Genomic DNA, 17403 nt, shown 5'->3' on the forward strand with positions numbered 1-17403 from the left:
GATCCTTCCCCTGGAAGAATCTTTGCTGGTGACAAGACCAGCCCTGGGGAGGAAATACTCATCCAAGCCTAGACTGGCAGTCTCTGGGAAGAAGCCAAAGTATTGACCCTTCCCCAAATAAGTCCTTTCTCAGTGATAGTACAATGAGACCATGCAGGGAAAGAGATGAATACTGACCACAACACTAGACCCTCCCTCTGGTCCTCTGACCGCTGACCCCAGACCCTCCATTAGACACACTCTACAATAATTAGGTTACCTCTCAGTATAACCTATATAAGCGCAAACTTCCCCTTTGGCTGATGGCTTATTTTCCTCCAGCAGAGTGGATCCATCAGAGGCATCACCCCATTCCTACATGAAACTTCATTCCTGAATAGAGAGCTCAGCTGATGTGTGAAGTTTGCAACCAGCCAGGTTCTTTTCTACTAACACCACCTATGATCCATGCCCCCGCCTGGCTGCACAACTTTCACTTATAACACTAAGGGCACCAGCTTGGGAGGCATCAGAGTCCATTACTCTTACACTCCAAGGATGACAAGTAGGCCAATCACTTACACCTGGGGTCTGCTGGCACTCTGGGGAAGTGAACGTTGTGCCCGGTGCTACTCTCAGAACAGAGCTCTGCTCACAAACAGGCAAGAGAAGCCTAACTGAACTTATCCTCCTTGATCCTAACATGAAGGGGACACATCCATTTTCCAGACTGAATGGTGCCTTAAACAGAGTGGAGACCTCCTGGCTCCTGGGTAAAAGAGGAAAGGGAAAGACTGTGGGGGCAGTCACCTCTGTAAAGATGGCATGGCGCTCTGAGTCTGCATTGCGAAGTTGGGCCTGGAGGAAATCTGCAAAGGAGTGATGCTGCTGCTTGTTCCAGTATTCCGGAGACAGTGTCTGTGCAGCAAATGAGCCCAGCGTGGAGGTGCTCAGCTGCACCACAGCATCTGGTGTGGCACAGTCCAGCAGGATCAGCTTGGCCTCCTCAGACACCCTGTGGTATAGCTCCTGTGTCAGGTCCCTGGGGCCCTGCCTCTCCACAGCCTGCAGCACCACAGAGGCACAGGCATCAGAGTGGTAGCCGATGAAGACGTCAGCAGGGCTGTACTTGTGCCCAGCCAGGAACTGATGGGCCTTCACGTCAGCGAAGTCCTCTGCCCACTGCGTGAGCTCCTGCACGATGCTCTTCTGCCACCCCTGCAGCACCAAGCTGAGGTCCAGGTAGTGCTTCTCCAGCCGGTTAATGAGGGGCACAGGGAACTGCTCATACACCACATTTTTCTCCTCGATGACAATCAGGTGGAAGTCAGGGTGGACCCGACACTTGACGCGATGGGTGCCAAGCCCGAGGTCCACATACTTCTGACCCCCGAGGTAGACGTAGTACTGGTTGAGCGCATCATACAGGCTCTCATAGAGGTGCTGCAGGTTCAGCAGCACCACCATCTTGCCGGTCTCCATGCAGATCTTCACCCGGTTGATGTTTTTGCAGATCTGGGTGTACTCCTGGTCCCGGGGAATACTGGAACCAAAGATGATCTCGGGCTGCTGGTCCTCACTGAAGAATAACTGCTGCAGGATCCACAGGGCCATGTAGTTTTTGGTCAGCAAGAGCAAGTAGCGGGATTCAGCTCCTTCTAGCTCCCCCACTGCTGCCGTCTTCATATCCCTGAAAATGTTCTGCTTGATGAGCTCCAGGGTCCTGAGCTCTCCTACGTACCTGACCTCAGGTAAACTGGCCATGAAGATATCCAAAGCAGGAATGTTATCTTTGCCACTGAAGTTCCGAAGGACTGCCTGTGCAATATCCTGTGGAGAAGGCTTCTTGTTAGATGCTCTGGCGGTGGCGAAGACCATCTTGATGAGGCTATAGTAGTCACAAAGCCCGAAGAATTCCTTGTTCTGCCTGCTGCACACTGTTTCATAGGCCTTGGCAAAAGGAGCGAAGTACCCTCGGACCCTGTCCTGCACCAGGCTGTCTGAAGAGCAGATCCCTCTGGCACTCTCTATGAGCTCCTTCTCACTGGGGCTGCCACGGGACACAAAGATGCCCCGGTTCATCTTGGCAGGGTCGAGGGCCCAGTTGGAAATACCTATGAAGCCGACTTTTTGGTGGGGGGCAGGATCATCTTCAATGCACCCATATTCCAGCAGTGGGTACAGAGCCTTCAGGGGCATTTTGGGGGAATCTTCTGCCAAGCCGACCTCATCCAACACCACCACAGACACGTACTGCTGCAGGTCCTTCCCCTGCTGGAAGCGAGCGCACTGCTTAAAGGTGTTTATGATGCCCTGTGGGGTGCAGTGGGGGCTACACTGGAATGACACCAGGTGGACTTGCTTCAGGCTGCGGAAGAGAGTGGAGTGTGCGGCCTGGCCCTGCATGGCATCTGCCACTATGGTCTTGGTGAGAGATTTGGAGGTTCTGGGCTTTCCCACCAGGAAGAGGGGTATCTTTAGCTCAATGCAGATGATCATCATGAAGACGTTCTCCTTCAGAGCCAAGTTCCTGGCTATGGTTTTCCTCAGAGGCACCCCACTCAGGAAAAGATCCTGTGCGTGTGTGATCTCGTCCAGGATGACCCCGTGTTGTCATATGGTTCTGGAAAATACCTGCAAATGGCTCTGCGGTAGGACTCCTTCTCCTTTAGGGAGGTGTGGTAACAGACCCCCACAGCCATCACCAGGGACCAGAGGATGGAGTCTCTCCTGAAGTTATTTTTGCTGACACTGGTCTCACAGAGAAAGGTGTTTAGCTTCACCAAGAGCATCTCGCTGCGGCCATGAAACCATGTGAACACCTTCACACAGCGCTCCACATCCCGGAGGCTGACGAAACTGCACTCACTTTTAGTGTTCCTCATGAACCTCTGGGAGGCAGAGAGCACTTCCGTGATCACACGAGTCTCCTCCTTGTTGATCCTGACGTGGTCCACCAGTCTCTGCACAATCTGCTGGATGTAGAGCTTTTCAGCAGCGTCATTCAGTTGCCCAAAGTCCCACACTAGAGGAATCAGGCTCGGGGGCAGGGCATGGACACGGTACACCAGCTGCCTGAGGGGAATGGAGCCCAGCCTGTCTGCTGTCTCCTCTGCACTGACCCTGTACCCCAAACCAGCTGACTCCAAACGGCAGATGGTCTCCTGAGAGTGCTTCCTGTAAGGGTTGCAGGCAGCTATGATGTGCAAGCCTGAGCCCTCCTCCAGTGGCTGGCCATCCACGGTCTGGTCACACAAGACTTCCTTAATACAGCTTATGGCTTCTGTTGTGTTGGCTTCGTCAAAGAACAAGATAGTGTCCAACTGGTGTTGGTCCTTATTGGATAAGGCAGTTTTCTCAGCCTCCAAGACTTTGGAGTGGATCATGGCTGCAGTTGTTCCTCCATGAACCTTGACCAACTTCATGGTCTCAGCCTGGGCACCACAACGCCGCAGATCACTAAGGAATTTAATGAGCCTGGTTTTCCCGCAGCCTGTTTCTCCCATGATGATAACTGGGATCCCACAGCGGAACCGCATCTCAATGGCCAGAATCTTGAGCATGTTGTCTGTTGTAAGCTCATATGTTTCATCAGGGTCCAGGGCCCAAGAAATTCCTAATGGCTGGCAGAGTCTCAAGATTTTCTCGTGTCTGGGCAGGTTATCAAAGTCAACATTGAAGGGCACGCCTTGAAGCAACAGCCTTATGTACAGTTCTTCTGTTATGACATCTTTCTTGATTATCTTCCCATTGAGATGGTTGATGGCATCAATGCTGCCATTCTCATTGGGCCGGAGATGGAAGCCTATGAATGTCATGGTCTCGTGGTCACCATTGAAGAACACATATGGGTGAGGCTCTGACTCCCACCTCCTCCGGAGAGTGAAGGGGGCGAGCTCTTCTTCATCTTCACCATCCGTGGTGACCGTGTGCTTCCCAGGGCTCTGGTCAGAGGTATGAAGTGTTGGTGTGGCAAAGTCTCTTGCCATGAAGATCATGAAGGTGACCACAAAGTTCTTGAAGCCCCGTAGTGCGTCTTCAGTACATCCTGGATTGCAGAATGGAGAGGCCTCACAGTCCTTGAGCTGACAGTTGAGGAACCGAGCAAAATTCCAGAGTTCTGACCAGGAGGGGTTGATGACCCCGCAGTATATGAGTAGGTGCTGGATGCATTCCCCTGGGGTACCTTCAACAGAGCCTTCTTGATAGTGAAATGTGTCTAGGTTTTCTTTTTGATGGAATCGTTTTAAATATTGGTAAGGTCTTTGGAAAGTGGCACTTTGGAACTCTCTCTCATCCATTCCAGGCTCTATGACGCTCCTCTCAGGGCTCAGCTCCATGGCTATCACTTCACTGGGAGGTCTGCAGGTGACTTTGGGGAAGATATCAAGAAAACTGAACTGGGGGACATGTGGATTCTGCAAAGGAGAGACATAAGTAGAAGTTAGAACTTGATTTCCTGGCAGACACCTTCCATGCAGTCTACCCTGGATGGGACTTTATGAAAAAAAAAATCACTTGAATGCATGTGGCTTTCTGCAGTCTATTGTTCACAGAGGCTGGCATCTGCACGTTAGGGTACTACAAAAGCTCAACTATGGCAGCTGTATTATGAACCAGGAAGCCATTTCCAATCCTGCGGCTCCATCTCTCCACTAAGCACAAACGGTGTGTGACAATAGAACTCCCACCAGCTAATGGGTTTCTATGAGCGAAGTGTCCCTGCCATGTTCACTGGCAGTGAACATAGGAGACAGTGTCTGTCAACAGAGGAATCTCCCATCACTCAGCATGGCTGGGACTCAACCCAGACACACAGCACCAATCTGACAGATCCAGACAAATCCAAGATGCTGCCAATCAACACAAGAGCATTCTCATTCCAGACATCATTGAATTCTAAGCCCAAGCATGCATTTCCCCTGACACTGTACATGCTGCTCCTCTAAGGCAAAAGTGGGAAACAACTAAGATGTGTCACCCCAAGCCACAGGCCACAGAATCAAAAGTGTACCATGACCACCTGCAAATGCCCTTGTACATACCTGCTTTGAAGACCTCCTTGACTGCACTAAATTTCTTTCTGTAATTTCAATGATATATAAATGGCACGGATTCCGAAGCCACATTTTCCCACTTGTATCCATTAGGTATTGTAAAATGAGGAGTTTGAAAAGAAAGACCCAAGTTCCAGACTGTACCTAAAGACAGAGAAGCATGGGTTTAAAAATAAACAATTGCCAATCATCTCTCCCAACCCCCAGGACCCTCCTGTCTTGTTCCTTGAGAGAAGGGTATCGACCACAGGTAGGTGTAGAAAGAAGAGACTCTTCATACAGGGAGAAGCAGGTGGGGCCCTTGGAATTACACCTTCTGATGTGGCCATTTGGTTGCCATATGGGAACTTACCGAAGCAGTCACATCAAAGTGGAATATCATGGGCTTTTTCCCATACTGAGAATCCCAGAAAGACAGGAGGGAGCCCAGGACGTGGCCCTCATCCACCCGAGTGTCAGTCAACCGAACAATCTTTAAAGGGACCTTTTCACTGTTTAACTTCTTTTTCAGTTTTTCATGCAATCTCTTCACATAGAGAGATTTCCCTGTAATGTTAAAATAAGGAAATGAGATCCCAAGCCTATGGACCAAAAGGAAGAGAATCCAGAGAGATTAGAAATTACATCTCAGGCAAGAGCAGTGGCACCTGCGTGTAATCCCACCTACTTGGGAGGCTGTGGCAAGAGGATTGCAAGTTCAAGACCAGCGTCAGCAATTTACTGAGGCCCTAAACAACTTAGTGAGACCATGTCTCAAAATAAAAAATAAAAAAGGTTGGGGATGTGGCTCAGTGGTAGGGCACCCCTGGGGCAAATCCAATTTAAAAATAATAAAAACAGTTACTTCTCTGTGTAAAATTCAAAAGTGATGCAAGGGAATATCAGAATAGAGCACAACTCCACCATGAAGCCAGAGTCCCCAGCTGTCACCTACTCAGCATCCTGGCATTCTCCATGATGACAGCAGTGGAAGTGTAATAATGTAAAAGCAGAGGTATGTCCCGAGCAGGGAGGGGAGGGCAGGTTTTGTCCTGACAGGGCACAGTGATGTTCATGGGATGAAATCAACAGAACGGAAGTCACCACTTCTTTCCAAGGACACATGTCAGTGACTGAAGGGAGGGTGCGAAGCACTCTTCTCCTGGAGCCAGAGCAGCTGTGCCTCCTCTGCTCACACTAATGCGACCCAGAAAAGGTCAAGGGTTTACACAAGAAAAAAGTGACCTGCAGAGAAGTCCATCCAAGGAGGAGCTGGGCTCCCAGGAACTGCAACGTGGGTGGAAAGGGGGCCCCTTCTAGAGGAAGTACTGACTGTAGGCAGTCAGACCCTCCTGAGACTCACTTTCCCACCTGCAGAGGGGTGTCATCTGAGGTGCCCACTGCTGCAGAGGCAGGGGTCATTGGGAAACCCTGAGAGACTGCCTGCCCACCCCAGTGTTCTCATTACCAACTCCTGCTCTCTCCGAGGCCACGATCCCCACACACATCTGGTCTCTGAACACAGCTGCTGCGGACAGGGTCTGTGCTGGGACCTGGTAGTGATGTGCCAGGTAGGCCTGGATGGCATGGAGGGGTGCCTGGGGGATGAGGTGGACTTTGTGCTGGCTGAAGGCTGAGGGCAGGTAGCAGCACTCCCGTGCCGCATCACAGACCAGCACCAGCTGGTAGTCCTCCCGGGGACACTGTGTGCACAGGCTGCGGAAGAGGGCCTCTGCCTGGCAGGCCACCTCATAGCTCAGCTGATCTGCGAACAGCAGGCTGTAGACCTTGTGCCCCTGGGAAACCGGGGCCGGGCAGCGATGCAGGAACAGGGCCACCTCCTCAAATGTGGTCCCCGGGGTACAGAGTAGCACCTCATCGAAGGTGGGCAGGGGCTGGCCTGGGGCCTGCATGTAGATGGCCAAGGTAGCCAACAACACCTCAGAGTGGCCACATAAGACCAGGTTGGGCTGGCCAGCCTGCAGGCCCAAGGGGAGTGACCGCTCCACAGGAGGCCTGCCCATCCTGGCCAGGCAAGCAGACAATGACCCAGGGCCTCCAGGTCCAGGCAGCCAGGCAGAAAGACACTCATGCTCTCCAGGGACTGTTCCATGATGGCCTTCAGCTTGGTCACCAGGCTGATCTCAGCGGATTGCAATGGAGGTAATTTTTCCATCATTGTCCTCACGTGCTGTCTGGGGGCCTCATTGAACCCCTCGGTGGCCCTTAAGACGTCAGCTGGGGTGCAGTTGTCTTTGATGAAGGACAGCATCATGAGGGCAGCTTTGCTGGGACTCTGCTTCCTGAGCTTGGTGCTCAGGAGGACCAGCTGCTCGGCCGTGTAGAAGTTGAGGTAAAAGTGCTCCCTGCGTTTTCTGCTCACCAGCTCCTTCCAGTCATCCAGGAAGTGCTCCATCTGCCTGCAGAGGGCTTCCAGGAGCTGGGTGACGTCCCCACTCTCTGCCAGCTGGCTTACCAACTCCAAGTGGAAGTCCATGCAGATGGAGTTGCCATTCCCGGGGCAGCAGTAGACCTCGGCAGTCCAGGTCCAGAACAGCATGTTTCCCGCAGAGTACAGGTTCAGGAAGGCTTGCATGAGCCGCTGCACATGGCAGAATAACTGCGGGAAACAGGGGCATGAGGCAGAAGTCACAGTGAGCTAGTGAAGAAGGACGTGCCAATCTAGACACACATGGGTTCTAAGTCAAGGGGCTTGGGTTCACTCCTCCCACAGGGTCACTGGGAAACACAAAAAGCCTAGGGAGAGGGCAGCCACCTTCAGGAAGAGATCAGGTTGCAGATAAGAATGTTGATGTGGGCTGGACTGTGCTCAGTGGTAGAGCACTTGCCTAGTATGTGCCAGGACCTGGCTCTATGGCTGCACTGGAGGAAAAAATGTCAATTGTGAAGTACAAACAAACTGTAAGGAAAGAACCTATAACAGGAGATATCTATATCTATATCTATATCTATCTATCTATCTATCTATCTATCTATCTATATATATATATAGAGAGAGAGAGAGGGAGAGATTTTTACAAAAACCAACAACCTGTGTCAACAATTATTTCAGTTTTTTTTTTTTTTTTGGTACTGGGGATTGAAACCAGTCACTCTACCATTGAGCTATGTCCTCAGCCCTTTTTTATTTTAAGACAGAATCTCACTAGGTTGCTGAGGTTGGCCTCTGACTTGCAATCTTCCTGACTCCCTCCTGAGTCACTGCTGTTACAGGCATGTGCCACCACACCTGGCTTGATTACTTTAGTTTTGAAGAAGAGTGCCCATTAGAATCTTGAGGTGTTTGACTTTACCAATTTACAGAGTAAACAAAGACATTTGTGCTTCCTTTTAAGATCTATCTACTTGGTCACCTCCTGCTAAATGCAGCTGATTAACCACCAGTGGTGACAGAAACTTCTGATGTTCTTAAGGAGGAGCTGATGCCTCCAAGGCCTGTCCCACCTCAGATGTGGCTCCAGGCAAGGTGCACCCTGCAGACCCACAAGCTCCACTCTCTGGAGCCACTCTGTCCACCGGAGGCCAACCCCTGCCCCTTCCCCTTTGCAAGTAGCAGGGCAGTGAGCATGCCCAGCCTGAGGCAACAGGGCACCTGCTCACCTCAGAAAACCTCTCCACTTCCATACTCTTGTGGTCTTTCTTGCCAGACATCAGCATCAGCTTGTTTAAAAGATCCCTCAGCTCTTCCAAAGTGTAGGAGCGATCTGGCTCCAGGTCACTGTGACCCCCAGGGAGGATCAGGCTCAGGATGGCATCTGGGGAGATCTGGGAGGCACAACATGTTTAAAGGCCATTTTCTGGTGGCTGAAACCCTGACTCTGCAGCAGGCCAACGCATGCCACCAACACTGCACCTGGAATCTGGGAGGGCTCACCTTCTGGTCACCTGTGGATGCCCTGATCTCATAGATGCCTCTGCTGTTGATTGCTGTGGCCAGGGACAGGGACGAGAGCTCAATGGATCCGTGGCTTTCCTTCACTGTCTTCAGCCACTCCAAGTTCCTGGCAGAATCTCGCTATTGGGATAAAAGCAGAGAACATGGACCAGGGTTCGAATGACTATCTTCCTGGATGTCCTCCTCCTGCCTCTGCCCTTGCTGGGCAAACTCCAGCCACTCTCCTCCAGGGCTCTGGGTGTAGCTGCTCATCCAGTGCCTGAGGCTGTCTCAGGTGCCTCTGACTGGTCCTCAGGACCCTGCCTGGTCCCCAAGGACCCTGGCCACTCAGTGTGGCTGCGCTGGTGCCTGGTTCCTAGCTGACACTTGGAGTGCACGTGGCCTGCACTTATGGATGATTGGGTGGATGGCCACAGGCCACACTCCCAAGTGAAATGCCACCATCCTATTAGGTTCCCAGGATAAAGGCCCTCTGAGGAGAGATGCTTGACTGAACAGGAGCCCTAAAATCTTAATGTCCTGCCATGGTCCCTGAGCATGACCTGAAGAACTTGAAAAATTGCAACAGAACGTCAGCTTCTAGCAGAAAAATGAAACTGCAAATTGCTCTCTCTGTCCATCTCCCCACCCTCCAACCACACACAGGATTGTCCCAAGGCTGATGCAGGCTTCTGGACATCTCTTCTCGTTGGGCAAGTTATGAGTGTACGTTTACTCAGATGCTGGTACAGGCAGTTTACTTAAGTGTTTTTTTTTTTCTGATGAAAAAATCAATATTAATTGTGAAAAATACTCAAAAGTAACCAAACAAATGGAAAATTACTACCATTCAGAGAAAACTGCTGCACACCCTTTTGCACACTTCCTACCATGCTCTTTCCACACTTGTCCTGTAGGGTGGAGACTGCTCTTGACATGCAGTTCTGTAGCTCCCGTTCCAACCCAAGACAAAGAAAGCATTTCCATATGTGAAGAAAAGCTGGTTTTAAACATCAGTTTAAATGGCTGCCTACATGCCTCCATGCCCATGTGCCCTCAAAGCACAGCTGCTCCCCAGGGCTGCAAGACCTCCATGCCTTGGAACCAGGAACAAGACTCACCAATTTACGGGGCAGATGGGGGTCATTTTGCAGAGCCTTCCAGAGTTCTCTCAACTGTTCCATGAACTCGCTGAAGCCTGCCTTCTTGTCCAGCTTATACAGCAGGGACGCATAGCCCTGCACAGCATCATGGAAGCAGGCCACCCGGTCCACGTCAATGTCACTCTCTCCAGCTGAGATGGAGGCCAGGTCCACAAACACCTGGAGCTCGGTGATGCCTGGGGCAGAGAACAGGTCAGCACAGGACCACTCCAGGATTCTGCACAACTCTCACCTGGAGCACGATCCTTCGTGAAGCCATCAATAGACACTAAGTAAACACCTAGGATGTGTGATACTTCCTGCCTTCAGTTAGGACACCAGGGAACCTTTTCTTTTGCAGCATATGATGACACCACTGACCAACATCTAACCTTTACCAAACAATGTCTCAGGCACTGTTCTAGGCTTGTGTGTAACTTATTTCCTTTAATCCACAAACATCATCACTTAAACAATTCAGATTCAGTTGGTTAATAATATGTGGACAATTACTTATTTAAAAAACTGAGATAATTCCCCCAGGGTTAATTACTAATCAAAGAATGTACATCAAAGCAGACTCAGGAGTACAAGGTGGAAGCAGCACAGCTCTGGATGAGAGATGGAGCCAGCACAGCCTTAGTGGCAGCAGGAGGTGGTCTTCTAGGCCTCTGCCCCTGCTCCACCTCTTTGAACTTTCTTTCTTACCTCTCCTCCCCTGCCTCTATCTAGTCCACACAACCATGCAGGCTGCCTAGCGCTAGGCTGGAAGAGAAATGCACATTTTCTACAAGCTTAGAGCAGCAATGCCCCCCTGCCTGCAGGAGCTTACCTAGGCCTCTGGCAGAATGAGTTAGAAGGAGCAAAGGAAATCCAGATGCTTACGAACACAGATGGAGAGAGCAGCAAAGTAAACAGTTTTAACCAGAACCCTGAGAAGCCATCCTGATGCAGACTCCACTGTGAGCCTGGAAGCAGACACTATCCCCCACTTAAAGCACACACACAGGAATGAGTCAGAGTGCCCTCAAGCTCAGGAACCCCACTTGGCAAACAACTGAAGTCAAGTGCCCCCCATACCTCCCAGGGCCTTCTGCAGCCAGCTGACCAGCTCCTTCTGCAGGGCCAGCTCTTCTAGACACTGGCAGCAGGGCTCGCTGATGTCCTGCAGCAGCTTCTTAGCCCAGATATTCTGTGGGCTGATCTGGTCCAGTGTCTCAAGGAGGGTGGCCTCGAAGTCATCAATCTGCAAGATGAAGCTCTGCTGTGGGCTGCACCAGAGACTACCCATGCCTGCCCCGCCCCCACATGCCTGGACCAGCAGCTGCTATGGCAACAGCATGACACTCTCTTGCACTAAGGATAGCATAGCCTCCACAGCCCTCCTTGCTGGGCAGCAGTAGCTACTGTCACCGGTACCCAAGGTCCTATGGGGAAGCTTACTTGGACTTTGAAACCTGCTCCTCACAATAGCCCTGCCAGGTCCATGTCGTTGGCTTCTCTGTTTTTGGGAGTTACTCACAGATGTACCGAAGGGTTCAAGTTTAGGTATGGACACTTCCATACTCTGTGCTAAATTCTAAGCATTATCACACCTGTCTCTACTGAAAAATGGGCTACACATGTCTTAGAAACCTGAGGCTAACAAATAGGAAGAAGAGACTCAGGCCTGAGTTACAACAGGAACAAGGTACCATTTGGCATTTCCACCAGAACTAGGGAGAGGTACCTGGACAGCTGACAAAATATTTCCTTTTGTGCTTTTACAATCTAAAGAGATGAGATTCCTTTAGAAAAGGGATGGTTTCTCTATCCCGAATTTTGGGTTTTCATATCAACTCAAGAAAATTTACTAGCTAAGGAACAGTCACACTGTCTCAAGCAAAGGTAAAAACCCAGGGCTTGGAATATTCCAGACTTAGTGCAACCTAGATGAGAGTCCTTGAAGGGTGCTGCCACACTGACCTTCCCAGAAGCCCTGGGGCTTCCAAGGAGTCTGAGGTAGGCCCCTACCTCCCAGGAGTCCCCAGAAAATAACTTACAAAGTTTATTAAAGTGTAAATAACACTGAAGTCACCGGTCAATCCAAAATTGTTTTTGACTTGCAAGATGACCTTGGCTGAGCTGATTGCCTGGTGCAGGCTATGGTACTCCTTGATCTGTTCAACACGCTCTGAGATCCAGCCCCTCTGGGCCTGGGGGTCTACTTTACACATGATCTGGAGGTCGAAAGTCAGGTCATTGTATTTATCTACAAAGTCCTTGAAGATGACATTGATTTCTCCAATGGTGACCTCTCCTGACTTCAGATCCTGATACAATTTTATGAACTTTTGGTAACAAGGCGAGTACAAGTACTCATAGGCCTCTATAAGCACAAGGGTTCGTCTTTCAGATTCTCCTTGGGGATAGCTTAATGACTCTGCAGCTTCTTCCCAGAAGATCTGGAAGATGTGGCTGTCCATCAGCGAGTCTATCCTTGCAGCCATTTCCTGGACCTCACAGTCTAGGTTGTAGTGCGTCATCTGCTTGCAGGCTGAGGATGCCGGCTGGCTCACCCTCATGGCTTCATTCAGTCTTTTGTGGTTCAGATCTTCTGAGTGTCTTGCTTCAATCTCTCCAAAGTCCACTTGGGAAACCATAGGAAATATGGAAGTTAAACTGCTAGTCATCTTATTTTACTTTCGTAGAATTTCTAATCATTTCTTTAAGAAAACCATTTCTTTAAGCGAATATCATTGCTGGGATTTTTGTTTCAGTAAGAATTCATCCCTCCTCCCCTCCATCTTGCCTTGGGCTTGCTCATCAGTTTTAATAATTAAAAATAGACTGTAAGCTCTTGTATGGAGGGGACAGTTGGAAACACACATTTATCCCCCCCCCCACAAATCCCACTCCAGTGGCAGATTAGAAATTACTTTTGAAAGATCAGAATCAGCAGGAACGAGGAGAGTAGAAAAGGAGTCCGATAGCAATACAAGCTGGGAAGTGGAAAGACAGCCACACCAGTGGCAAAAGACACTTAGGGCCTGAGAATACGGAACCTTAGGCCACAGCAGACATAAGCTCAGCCAGGCCTAGCTCCCTAGACTGGGAGAGGCAGAGAGGGAACTGGAATTGGGTTCCAAGTCTGTTTAAGAAGCAGTTGGTGAGAGTCCACTTCCAACATGGAGGCAGATGGGGGCTGCTCTCTACCTGGCAAGGGGCAGAAAGGACCACCTGCAGGGCTCTTAGGCCTGGAGGCTACTTCTAAACACACACCTGTCTTGGGCAGCTCCAGAGGACAGGGATTATTCAATCTAAGAACCAAGAGGACGACATAGCCACCAAGGCAGGAAAGCAGAAGTAAAGCAGAGACTCCTCCTCCTCCTCTCCTTCTTGGCTCCAGAAACCTGGCTGCAGGCAGGGGCTGCAAATATGATCAGCCCTCAAGAGAAGCCCTCAAGGACCAGGTCAATTTAGGGGCAGCCACAGAACCCCAAGGGCCTTGACCCAGAAGCACTCAACCTATCAATCCATTTGTGGGGACTGCCTTCATAGACACAGACAAACAAAAATCTCCAACTAGAATAGGAAAAGCTTTAAAGCGGGAAGTAGATACCAAAAACCTCAACAGGGCTGGTGTAGCTCAGTGGCAGAGTGCTTACCTGGCAAGCACAGAGCCTAGGTTTGGGCTGGGATTGTAGCTCACTGGTGACTGCTTGCTTAGCACATGTGAGGCACTGGGTTTGATCCTCAGCACCACGTAAAAAAAAGAAAAGGAAAGCCTTCGTTCTATCCCAAGCATACAAAAAAGAAAAGAAAAGAAAGAAAGAAAGAAAGAAAAACAAACTAACAGAAAAAAGCAACTTGGATGAAATTGGAAAATATGCAAGGAAAAGAAAAAGAAAACCTTTAAAAATACCAATAATCTCTGAAATAAAACATACTGTAATCATGAACCATGAGAACAGCATAGTACATAAATGGACAGATCTTTCAAGGAAAAAGGGAGTGCCTTTAAATTCAGTGTATGCAGGAGCTGACATGAAAAGTTAATGTCCAGACTGCAGGAGGAGGTTAGGAGGCTTAGGAAGCGAAGCCCAAGCAGGAGAGATATCATGGGAGTCAGGCAACCATGCCAGGAGGCCCAGAAGCTGTTGATGTGCACCCTGCAAGAGGGAAAGCACAATGAACCAATTCAGGAGAACGCCCTAGAGCTCTAAGACTAAATCTCCGGCTGAGACCTGTCAGTGCCCCATCTTAGAGATGGAAAAGAGACCCAAGGCCAGGCACAGATTAATGTCAACCTCAGAACACCAGGGCCACACAGCTCTCAAGAGCATCCAGAGAAGGACAACAAGCTCCATACAGAGACTCAGTAGTGACACTGCATCTGATGTCCCAACGCAGCACTCAGGCAGCACTCTGAAGGAAACTCTGCCCCTGGCCCAATGATCAACCTACATCAGGGGCACAGTTCTGTATCTGGCCTCCTATGTCCCTGTCCCAGCAAGCAGTAGATGCCACTCTCTGTCAAACAGGAGTCAAGCACAGGCCAGAGCCAAGGAAACCTGGGAGACGAGGGGAGATTGAGGGCCACCTCCCCGCTAGGGAAAATAAGCCCTCTGTCCTGGGAGACTCTTCAGAGACATCCACTCAGATAGCTGGTACAGTTTTGGGTTGAATTTGAAATAAACACAATGAAAAAGGGGAAAAGGAAGTACCAAGGCAAGAAATGCAATTCCACCAGCTACAGAAACTTTGTGCCAGAACCGTGGAGTGCCCATGGTCCACCACACGGCTTGCCTGTGAATCCTGTGTTCACACCATGGTGAAGGCCCTACCCTGAAGAAGGTACCAGTAACTCAGGACACCACTGGGAGTGACAAAGCAGCAAGCAGCCTCATGTTCAGGGCACAGACTGGAGAAAGATCTACACCTCCCCTCCTTGGGAAGCCAGCATAGGACACTGATACTGGGAAATCAGGGACATTGAAGGGTATGGAGGCACACAAACAAGAATGTACAAGGGGAAGGTGTTTCCCCAGGCAAACACATTGAAAACTGGGTCAAGAATGTTTTTTTAAAAGCTTCTCCCTGAAAAAAAGGCCCCACTATTTGTGGCCTGCTTCGTCCCTGTGACAGCTCTCAAGGGTGTCCAGCGTGACTGCGGGAGCAGTACCTTGGACGAGGTGCTTCACTTTCCCACACAGCCTCAGGAGGCTGTCCACCTGTCTCTTCTCTCTCTTCAGAAACACGACTTCATCCATCCTCCAGTTCAGTGTCTCTTCCATGTCACAATTTTTCTCTTGGAATGAAGAACTTTCTGTCTCTGGAAAACAATGACAAAGTCAGCCAAAGGAAACAAACTTCACGGCACCCCTTTCTCTCCCTGGGAGTGCCTCATAGTCACCACCAGAAGGACAAGAAGGCCTCCACTTGGTGGCATAGAGGAGGACAGCCAGCACACATGTGAACACAGTCTTCTTACCAGCCTGGCCACAGCTCACCTAACTGCCACAGGTCCAGAAACTGACTTTTGTGCTTCAGGATCAGCTCCAAATGTCTGACCAATATGGACCCATCCAGGATGTCACCAGCAACCTTCATGAAGACAGAGCTGGCGGCAGCCATCAACCTCTTGGCGTCCTCTGTGATGTTGGCTAACAGCTTCTCCTCCGTTCCTAATCAGGTAAGGAGAGCGGTGAGTCCCTGCCCCTCCCACCTCTTTGCAGCTAGAACCTCACACCAGCCCCACGCCCCACAGGGTGCCTGCAGCAGTCAGTGGTGTTTCCAGATGTGCTGACGCCCCTCTCAGCTATGCCTGTACCTGTGAGGTTAAAGTTTTACCCTAGTGCATCTCCTGACTGGGAGGAGGAGACCCTTCCAATGGACAGAATCAGCCAGGAGAACCACAGTGCTCAGGGTTGAAGGCCTGAGCCCACGTTACAGTGAACATAGTTCTTGGACCACACATGATATCTTTTGAAATTCACCTGTCCTGAGAAACCCTGCAATAGTACAAAAATAAACTGCAACAGGACAAGCTCACATCAGAGGCCACTCCATGGGTGCAGGGAAGCATCTGCACAGCACCCAGGAAAAAGGCAGATCCATGCTGCAGCTTCATGCTCTGCCTATCTTGTCTGCGGATCAAAACCTGGAACATGAGCTTTTGGAGCAACTAGAGGACAATATTTTAACACATGACTATTTTAACTGCCAGATTATTTATCTCACAGTAATATGAGGCTCGTATAGTATTATAAGAAGACCAAGTTTATCTTTACCATTAAAAACAAAGATAGCAGGGGGCTGGGGTGCATCTTGGTGGTAGTGTGCTAGGCTAGCAAGCACGAGACCCTGGTTCATCCCCAGCATCACGCACACACACACACACACACACATACACAGTGCAGCTGAGATGACCTTTAGTGGGAGAATTGACCAACCCAAGAACATCCAGACAAGGGGACTTTGCTCAGTGATAAAAGGAACAGAGCCATGAACCAGGAAAAGATAAGGAGGAGCCTTGACTGCGTGCTGCCGAGTATGCAGAGTGNCCCAAATACTACATGTTTCTAACTATCCATGGATCAGTTAGAAACATGCCTGTCATGTCCCTTCTCCTTCTCAATGGGCTTATTCCTGAGTGCCCATCCCACAGATCTCCCCTGGTCTCCAGGAGGACCAGGTCTGTTCTTCCAAGTCCATACCCCTGCCTGGCCCACTGTTATCTACAGTATTTATGTATTTATTCATTGTCACACCCCTCTGTCCCCAAGTACAAGGTCATGGGAATCTGTGTACCAGAATCAGGCACTTGGATTCTATGGATTCTATGGGAAGTGGGACCTTGGGGTTAGAGATGAACCTGAATTTGTCCTTTGAAAACAGGTAGAGCCACTCTAAGAGGTCATCAGGTCATTTTCCTGAGTTTAGAAACTTTCTGTTACCCTGGATGGTGCTAGACTCTGAAGGGAGGATGGTGATGTCTTCATCAGTAGATTTGGAAGGGCCACTGTGCAGACGTGGCTGAACTTGTGGGATCCCGCTTTACTCTAGTGAGTAACCACAGAGAGTGGATAGAGAGTCCTGGGGAGCTGAAGGGATTGGGCACCTGGTTTGTCATCAAGATCACCTAATGCTAGAGTCCTGGCAGAGCCCAGCTTTGCTGATGGACCCACCACCCACCAGCACTTCTCAGTGTCATTTTCACTATCAAGGAAAGTAATTTCCATTGAATTATGAAAAATGGTTATGATATTGGGAAAATGAGTCAAGAAATAACTCAAATGGAAAATACAAAGCTGAACTAATCAAACACTTGATTAGGAATCTTAAAATTTTTTATAAAATACAAGGTTTT

General features: G+C 49.9%; 1 pseudogene; it reads right to left on the minus strand.

The window, feature by feature from the left end:
- LOC107159434 overlaps positions 1 to 15718 on the minus strand; it is a 70288-nt pseudogene extending 54570 nt beyond the window's left edge.
- Between the last annotated feature and the right edge of the window lie 1685 nt (positions 15719 to 17403).

Source organism: Marmota marmota, unplaced genomic scaffold, assembly GCF_001458135.2.
Source record: "Marmota marmota marmota unplaced genomic scaffold, marMar, whole genome shotgun sequence".
Lineage (NCBI taxonomy): Eukaryota > Metazoa > Chordata > Mammalia > Rodentia > Sciuridae > Marmota > Marmota marmota.